The sequence below is a fragment of the Haliaeetus leucocephalus genome, unplaced genomic scaffold (assembly GCF_000737465.1).
Source record: "Haliaeetus leucocephalus isolate CR32 unplaced genomic scaffold, Haliaeetus_leucocephalus-4.0 Scaffold191, whole genome shotgun sequence".
Classification (NCBI taxonomy): Eukaryota; Metazoa; Chordata; class Aves; order Accipitriformes; family Accipitridae; genus Haliaeetus; species Haliaeetus leucocephalus.
Window position 1 is genome coordinate 60,819 of NW_010972627.1, and position 9,243 is coordinate 70,061.

Genomic DNA, 9,243 nt, shown 5'->3' on the forward strand with positions numbered 1-9,243 from the left:
GAGCCGGGGCCAAGGGCCAGCCGGGACAGCTGCAGCCCCAGGATGAGCAAATTCCACTGTGGCAGGGGAGTTTGGCTGCAGGGCTTTCCCCAGGGCAGGGAAGGAACAGGCTCCAGCTGGGGACCCTCTGGGATGGGGTGAGATTTGGCCACAGGGCACGGCCAGGATGGGGACAGACCTGGCACACGCTATTGCTGTGGCTCAGGCCCCAGGGAGAACAGATGAGCGAGCTGGTGGGGATTTTCTGGGAGACATAAGTGTAAGCAGGATGGGAGAAGGAAGCACATCCGCGGTGGCTTCTCTGCCATGGCATAGAGCTGCTCCCGGCGCTCAGCCTCACTCTGCATTACCCTGGCAGGAGAGATTGGGGGGAGCCTGCCAGCGAGAGACTCTGCAGCCCCCCGAGGACGGGGGGACCGAGAAGCCCACCCCAGGGCCCGCACTGGGTGTGTGGGCAGGACACAAGTATGTATCGGTTTTGCAGTGCTCCAAACAGCCTCTGCAAGGGAGTCCAGCTGCACCGTCCTGTGTTTTTAAGCTGAAAGATGGTGGGACTGGGCTCAAGAATAGCAGATACCAATTAGCAAGGGGGCGAGAGTCGGCACCGGGCATGTGTTTGGAGGGAGAAACCCTCCACGCCTTACACCACCCACCGTGCCTGGTGTCCCCTGCACGCAGGTGACTGCCCGGTACGGCCCCCACTTACCCCCAGCACCCAAGGGCAGGGAGGAAAGCGGCCGCAGGTCACCGCAGGACCCCCCAGCGTCCCCCCTGCGGTGACGGGCATCCCTCCCACGCCGCCCTCCTCGGGGCACGGCCCTCCTGGGCCGCCCCCAGCAGCACCGCCAGCCCCACGCGTGGGCCGTGCCCCGCCGCAGAGCGCGGCGCCGGGTGTTCCCGCAGGTTTTACCCCCATCTAGTGGCGGGTCCCAACTTCACACGGGAGCTTCACCAGCAAGGAAAGGGTAGCCGAGGACTGGGGCGGGGCGGGGGGGCGGCAGCTTGGCTTCAGGCTGGGGCAGTCTGTCCTCCTCGCTTTTGGGGGGACGAGGTGACTACACGCAGGGCTGCGTCTGGGGTCTGCCCCGAGAGCAACCCATCTGCCAGGGGACCTGCTGGCGCAGGGTTAAGGGGTAGAAACAGACCTTATTAGCAGCTGAAATTAATTACAGGGGAGGGGAGGTTGCAGCACCCCCCAGCCCAGGGTCGCACCTTGGCAGGGGGAGGTCTCCGTCTTTGCAATTCCCTTCATGCTGCTGCTCCAAAGGAGACCCGGCAGAGCCCATCACCCGTGTGTCCTGGCAGCCAGCCCGGGGCTACATCCCAGGCACCTGGACAACCTGCAAAAGACGGTTCATCACGAAAGGGTCATGAACCATGGTTGCAATAAGGCCCCTGAGGCCATCGCCTTGTGGGTTACTGGCTGAATCGGCCCCGCTCCGCATCACCAACGCACGCTCAGGGGATACGAACTGTCAGGGAGGTCCGGAGATGTCCAGCTACCCCAGCAGCCTCAGTCATCTCTGCAGACAGGCATGTTGCAGCACGGAGGGGAAGGAAGAAGCTGCAGACAGCTGCTGCCGTTGTGGCTGCGTTCTGCCCGTTGCAGCACGTGCTTTAGCCTCGCGCCCAGGCACCATCACCGCTGCCTCCCACCCGGGGCAGGCAGCAGGCCCCAGCCTCCCCAGCTCCACTGACAGACCAGCTCCAAACCAGCCCCCGGCTGCCCCGTCCAACCAGCTCTGCCTGGAGCCACTGCAGGGAGACCCACGGGTGCGAGGAGCAGCTCAGTCCTGGGGGGACGAGGGTGCCCTTGGTGGTCACAGCCCAGAGCCGCACATGCAGACGGGTGCTGCCACCCACGCCGGGCCACTCCTGGTATGTTGTCACCCGTGCGGTGAGGGCGAGGCCAGTGACATGTGTGGCAGGATTGCAAAATGCAGTCTTGTGCAATGCCAGAGCTTTCTCCACGCTCATCTTTACATGGGTGCTTCACACCAGGCAGAGGACAGCCATTACCCTGTGCACAGAAGTACCCTCCCCCTTCCGCAGAGCTTTTAATAAAGAGCTCGTGTTTAGCATCTACCCCAGCTCCTCCCTGGGCTGCAACACCTCAGTGTGGGCTCATCCTTCCCCTTGCCAGACCCAGCTCTCCCTCCCAAGTTTGGTTCGTGCTGGATGAGACCCCAGCAGATATAAGCAAAGTGAGCCATGGACCACGTGGCAGCATCAGCAGGAGCCGGAGCTAGTGTCTGGGAATGAAGATTCAGATCTTTCTCAGCACTGGGCAGTCTGGAGGGGAATAAAATGACATCATTCAGCATAGCACAAGCCTGTTCTGTTAGGCACAAAAGATCAGTGTGGAGAAGTTCGGAGGGTATAATCCAGTGAAGGAAAAAAATCTGATACTCATCTGTGAACCAAGATTTGCTTTACATTTTTTTCCAAAACCCTGCAAGGATGTATGCTATAACAAACTGCTCCAGACAGTCTGCTCTTGCAAAAGTCCTTGCAAATACTTTGTCCCAGCCCTGAAACACAGGGGTTTTCCCAGCAGCTGTTTTAAACCCAGCTCATTTATTTTAACTGCTGGCTGACTGGCACCCCTTTCAGAACAGCCCATCTGGGCAATACGCAATCGCCCTGGCACAGGCTGTGTGAGCCAGGGCGGGCAGGACAGGCAGCACCAGAGCCCCACGTTCTCTGTGATGCTGCGGGCAGCAGCAAGCAAACTGCCAGCAAGGGAACGGCTCCGTCTGGTGCGGGCACGGGGGCAGTGGGCAAGGGGGCAGCTCAGGGAGGGCAGCTGGAAACAGGATGAAAACTGCAAGCTTTGGGATGGCAATAGGAGACAGGAGAGTTAGCAGGTGTGGAGCTGGCAGCTGGAGCTCGGAGAGAGGTAACTGCCCTAGAGCCCCTGAGAAGGAAAGAGGAGAGGGAAGCCCACGCAGGACTATTTATTTTGGCTGTTAATTTGCTGTCACAGAAGTGGAGCCGACCCCTAGAGCCAACGTGATGGAGGTGGTAGGGAGGAACCCAGGGGTGAGGCCAGGAACCCGTCTTCTGGCGCCAATATGGCCTTAGGTCATATTAAGCCAACTAAAACCTTATCCTAAAGCCCTTCACTGCAGCAGGAACCCTGACTGTTGTGGAGAGGGAAGAAAGCAGTTCCTTGGGTCCTAGCTCTGCAGTACGGTCTCTCAACCGCTCCTCTGTGCACTCACAAGCTCCAGCTGGTTTTATAAAGCACAGGACACATCCTGACAATTCTGTTCATCGCTTTCTTACACAATCTTCCTATGAAACTGCTGGTTATTTGGCTGGCAGAAATATCTACATGCTCTGTGCATCCTACTTTACACCAGAATTCCCAAATTTTTGTTTTCCTGCAAGTCTCACACCCTGGTAAGGGGTCACTCCCAGCCCACACAACTGATATGCCATGCAGGCATATACCCCGTAATACCCCATAACAATAATAAAAAATAATAAATATAAAAGAGCCACGGCCCTTTCCGTGTCCCAGTGCCACTAGATGGCACCAGGTGTGTACCCTTCACAGCCCAGGGTGTCCCCAGGGTCACGGGGAAACTGGGGGGACCCAGCCCAGCCCTTGGTGCAGACACTGGTGCCTCCTCTTCCATCCCACATGGACCATGGGGTGCTGGGGTAAAGACAGACATTTAAGCCTTAAAATCAAACCCTCAGTGATGCACTGGAGTGTTTCCTCATGGGGGAATTACCTGTGGTGGCTTTTGTCATGCTGCTGATCCCACGCACGCACCCATGCCCACCCCTGGGTCGGGCATCGCTCCCCAGATGGGTACTGGCAGAGTCCAAGGCTGGAGAGGAAAGCCTCAAATGTGGGTGCAAGTTATTCCGGTTAATATTGGGATCAATGTACGGGTTTCCCAGCATTGACAGGCTCCTCTTGGGAGGGGGGAGAAAAGGGAATAAAACACAATTTACTACATCATTTTGCAATCAGCAAGTGGCTTGCCCTCTCTGAGGTCTCATGGTTTTAGGGATGGATTCTCCTCGTGCACATTTGCTATCTAGCAGAGCTCAGCATGTCCCAAACCCTCAGTATTACCTGTTTTTTCACCATCAAGCCTTCCATTCAGTCACACATCCTTAGCAAAGCCATTAAGTAAACCGAGGAAGCACAGGTGGCACCTCAGCAAAAGTCAGGTCTTTCCTCAGACCTTGCAGCATAATTAAGGAGCGTTTTCTTTTCCACAGTCTTCAGCGTCAAGTACTGAAGGTGACCCTCGGAGACAGGAGCTCAAATGATGGGGTTGGCTGGCAAGGCTCTGCCACACGCAGCACTTCAAAGTGGCCAGCCAAACCCCAGCCCCAAGCAGTGTGGAGGACATGGGTGACAAATTGTTGCTCACCACACAACCCACTGGGCCAGTGCAGAGCCACAGAGGTGACGGATGGCGAGCAGCTCCCAAAAAAGCCAGAACATCAAACCAGCAGGAGCCACATGTCACTCCTTGCTGCCCATGTTCCTGGGGCTGGCATGTCCGGGTGATGAGTGAGCATGGCAGTGGCATGACCCTGGTGCCAAGGGAATCCCTGTGAAACCTCAGGTGCAGAGGGAGTGGGACAGGGTCTTTGTGCAGGGAGCCTCTTCAGTGTTGAGCTCCGAGCGATGCTGTCCTGCTCATGGCGATGGAGCCGCTGGACACGAGGGCAAATGAGAGATGCTCAGCACGGCCCCGCGGTGGCCCTGGCAGGCTGACAGCAAAGGCAGTGCTGCTCCTGCCCACATCCCGAGGCCATGAGATAATCCTGCAGAAGGATCCTGAGTGTGACCCTGCTTCCCAGCCCTCCACAGAGTGCAGCACAAATCCCACCCAAGCGCTTTAACCCCAGCCTAGGGTGAAGGCTAGAAAGGAGGAGGCTGGGTCACTTGGCAAGGTCAGGGCACACAGCAAAAGGGGTTAAAATCCCCCCAAATAAGGGAAATCCCTCATCCCCTTCCCCACAGCCTCCCTTCCCCTCCCTGATCACCTCAGAGAGCCCCAGGGAGCGACCCAGCGTCCCCCCTGCTGCCGCCTTCCCTCCCGGGGAGCCACCAGGAGCCTCCCCACACACCATCTGTTCTCCCCAGGCGACTCGCGGGTGGCCAAGGACATCCCTCCCACACCATCTGCCTCCACGCCAGGCGGCATCTCCCCATCACCCCCCTATGCCCACCCCAGCCAACATCCCTGGGCCGCCCGGCTCTGGAAAACCTCATGTGTGCCGCCAGCCCTAAACCACATGGACAAAGTCTTTATTTGCCCTCTCCATGACTGGATGCTACACACAGGGTGCAGAAACTTGCTGGTAAGAAACCTCATCGAAAGCAGTGCTTCTCCGCCCAGAACAGAACACACAGAACAGAAGGTGCTGCCTGTCCCCAGCCCACCCAGCGAGGACAGGCACAGCGGCAGCCATGATGGCGCGGGGCTTGTCCTCAGCCAGCTCATCCGCAGGGTCGATGGTGGCAAGCCCGGCATCCCCCACGGCTCCCAGACACTGCGTGCAAGCAGAATATACCCTCGTCTGACTGCGAATGTCAAATGGCAGAGACGTACATAGACATCGACATGTACGTGGCAGGAGCCGTCCACATGCTGTGGGATTATTTTTAGCCCAACCGTGATCGAAATGTCAGAGGGGTTTTTATTTATTTTCTCTGGAAGGCTTGTTGCTTGAAATCCCCATCGGCAGAGGATGACTCTGACCCTGCTGTCGCAGTCGGGTCTGTCATCCTTTCCCGCCCTTGAAAAAAACGTGCAATTAGGCGGGAGGGGAGGATGACTGGCCCAGCACGCCCAGCAGGCCTGGCACCCTTTGGAGGGCAGGCGTCCACCCAGCCCCACAGCCCAACCCGCGTCCACCCGGCCAGGCTGCAGCTCCGCCAGCTCTTCCAGCCTCCCCACATCCCAGGAAAAGTCTCACTGAAGCTGCAATGGACAGCTATAAAGTGCAAGGGACACAGGAGTTGGGCCTTTGAAGCAGACATGCAGTCAGGAAGGGCAGGCAGGCCACGGGACGCTCTCGCTGCCCGTTAATGATGTGAGGAGCGTATCGATGGCGAGGTCTCAGGGTGCCCCAAAAGCCCACAGAGGACTCCCTGCCGACGGAGCAGCCTGTTCTTTCCCGCTTCTCTGCCACTCACCCCACGCTCAGCGCTGTGCCAGGAGCAAAGCTCATGACAGTTATAAACCTGCCCCGGCTCCTGTCAAGCTCACAGGACCCCGTCCACAGACAAGCTGCCTCTGAGCCAAGACACCCGCGTCCCTGGGGTGACGGCACGGCACTGCAGAGGGTGGCAGCACCCACCTGAGTCTGCGCTTTCCCAGGGCCTGACATGTCCCCTGCCTCGCACATTGATGGGTTATGCACAAATTTGCCCCTTTTCTTGTTAGGGAAGCAGATTTGAGGGGGAATGGCTGCTCAGAAAAGCACTGGCACGTCTGAGGTAGCAGAGCTTTTTTGCTTGTTTACACGGCCAGAGAGGAGCGGTAATGGCCTATATTAACACAATAGCAAAGGAAGGCCTTGAACCAAATCCAGCTTGGAGGTTGTGACCAGTCCATAGATAACTGGGAAGAAAAGTCAGTGTTTTCCTGGTGGAACTGCCTATTTACATCTGAAAACAGCACAGACCTTGCCTGGAGGCTGGGACAAACAGCTCCTTTCACTGCCTGCTTCCCATGAGGCTTTCCCTCCCTCTCCAAGAGGAAATTTCCAGTAACTGAGGTATAAAAATGAATGCAAGACTTTGCTCCAGAGTCAGCTGTAAAAATCATACAGGAAGAGCTTCCCATCCCACAGCCAGCACCATGGCAGGTTGCCCCCAAAGCAGGTCACAGTCTTCTTGTGTGGGGAGCAAGGGAAGAGGCAGCTCTGCCTGCACCCCTCCTGGTGCAGGTCAGGCTTCAGGGGGTTGATCCATGTGCCCAAACCCGCAGGCACCGCTAGCACCATGAGCTAGGCAGGATTCCCTAACGGAGGGTCCTGGGTCCCTGGGGAAGGTTGCGATGCCATGTCATCTACTAGGACACCATGTGGTGCAGCAGTCCCTGGTTTCATGTGAGATTGTATGAAAGGAGGGATGGAAACAGAGAAATTTGGTGAGGGGGAACCTTCCTCCTCCTCCACACACCACCATGCCACATCCTGGGAATAACCAGCAGGACTCAGCTAAGCGGCAATCTCTAGCAAACTTTGAAGGAATGTCTTTCTGCCATATCCCATTCATCTTCTGCCTGGACTTTGCATAGAAGATTAGGATTTGGGCCACGTGGTTTTCCTGCAAAAGTGCGGGAATTGCATCTTCCATAGCTGTCAGGCTTCTTTGTGCACCCGGCTGCAAGGGTCCCTGAGGCTTTCAAGGAGCTGAGATTGCAGATGCTGCCACATGGGAGCGAGACCTCATGTTTCTCACAGCAGGCCTGAGGGAAAGCAAGATAAAAGCTGGGTAATTAAATAGCACTTGTCAGAACACATGCAAGAGTCAAACAGCAAAAACATCCCTCCTGTGCACAGACTCTTGCATGAAGCTGTATCAACATTTACCTGCTGAAAATCTCTAGTTCCTGGGCTGCTCTGGCTAACAATCCATGGGCCCACAGCCGTGGGCAGCATCCCTGCTGCTCCCTGCCCACTCTAGCCAAACCTGCTCACTCCTCTTCTGGGAGGTGTCGTGGTTTAACCCCAGCCGGTAACTAAGCACCACACAGCTGCTCACTCAATCCCCCCCCACCCAGTGGGATGGGGGAGACAATTGGGGAAAAAAAAGGTAAAACTCATGAGTTGAGATAAAAACAGTTTAATGGAACAGAAAGGAAGAAACTAATAATGATAATCATAATAATAAAATGACAATACTAATAAAAGGATTGGAATATACAAAATAAGTGATGCACAATGCAGTTGCTCACCACTTGCTGACCGATGCCCAGTTAGTTCCTGAGCAGTGATCCCCCCCGGCCAACTCCCCCCAGTTTATATGCTGGGCATGACAGTGCATGGTATGGAATACCCCTTTGGCAGGTTTGGGTCAGCTGTCCTGGCTGTGTCCCCTCCCAACTTCTTGTGCCCCTCCAGCCTTCTTGCTGGCTGGCATGAGAAGCTGAAAAATCCTTGACTTAGTATAAATACGACTTAGGAACAACTGAAAACATCAGTGTGTTATCAACATTCTTCTCATACTGAACCCAAAACATAACACTATACCAGCTACTAGGAAGAAAATTAACTCTCTCCCAGCCAAAAGCAGGACAGGAGGACATTTCATGCTAACATGTCTGCATACAGAAAGGACAAACATGCAAAACTATTTTGCTCCTGGCTGGAAGAAAGCAGATGATTCCCAATGTACCTGCAGGTCACACCCCCAAGAGTGGCAGCAAAATTGCAGGGCTGGGATGGAAGGAGGAAGGTGGCCTTCCTTTAAGCACATCCCATAACTGATTTCACCATTACTGCTACCCTTGAGCTTGGGCGAGGCTACCAACCTGTGCTACACACGTGCTTCCACTGCACTGCAGACTCAGCCAGGTCTTCTGGGATTTGGGAGCCCATTTACCGAGGGGATTTCAGCAAATAGGAGATTAAGTGACTTACAGTGTTTTTAAAACATGTTCCTGAATATCTTTTCTAAGGTGAAGGTGATGCCATGGGTAATTTCTTTAAAGGAGAGTATAAAAGTGGGTGGCTGATAGCCAGTTCATTACATCAGTATATCAGTTCTCATTAGGATGGGAAATCTTGTGTACTTATTAATTGTTTCTCTAATTGCTTTCTCTCCCTGCTACCAGGGTAACCCGCTGTCTGCTTGTGCCTGGAGGCCCAGGTCAGGGCCCTGCGTAACTCATCCCTGATCTGCGAACATGGGGAACTATAAATAAATGGTGACACTGGAGAGCGGAGGAGGAGGTAGAAGGGGACTGTGCTACTCAACCTGAGATACTCAGGCTAGTCAGCTTATCCAACAGAAGGTGACTGGTGGTAACCTGTAAATATTAACCGAGGGGGACTATTTCTGATAGCCGAGGGCTCTGGCCTGGCAAAGATAAAACAAAATTCTCTGAGCTGGAGCTGGACAAATTTGGACCTGAAAGAAGTTGCAGATTACTTAAATTGAAGCAAACAGCTGCACATTCTCCACTAAGAAGTATTTTGAAACCATGAGGACCTGCTTAGTTTCAAGATCTGCTGCAGCTTCCCACCCCCCCCCCC

At 55.2% G+C, this 9,243-nt stretch overlaps 1 protein-coding gene across 3 annotated transcripts in view; it reads right to left on the reverse strand.

Annotated features, from left to right (window-relative positions):
* Nucleotides 1-5,706: 5,706 nt before the first annotated feature.
* Nucleotides 5,707-9,243, reverse strand: part of LOC104830484 — a 43,424-nt gene continuing 39,887 nt past the window's right edge. For all 3 annotated transcript variants that reach the window (XM_010565397.1, XM_010565398.1, XM_010565396.1), the window contains one exon: nt 5,707-7,454. The gene's annotated coding sequence lies outside the window, so the exon portion shown is untranslated. The remainder of the gene's footprint in view (nt 7,455-9,243) is intronic.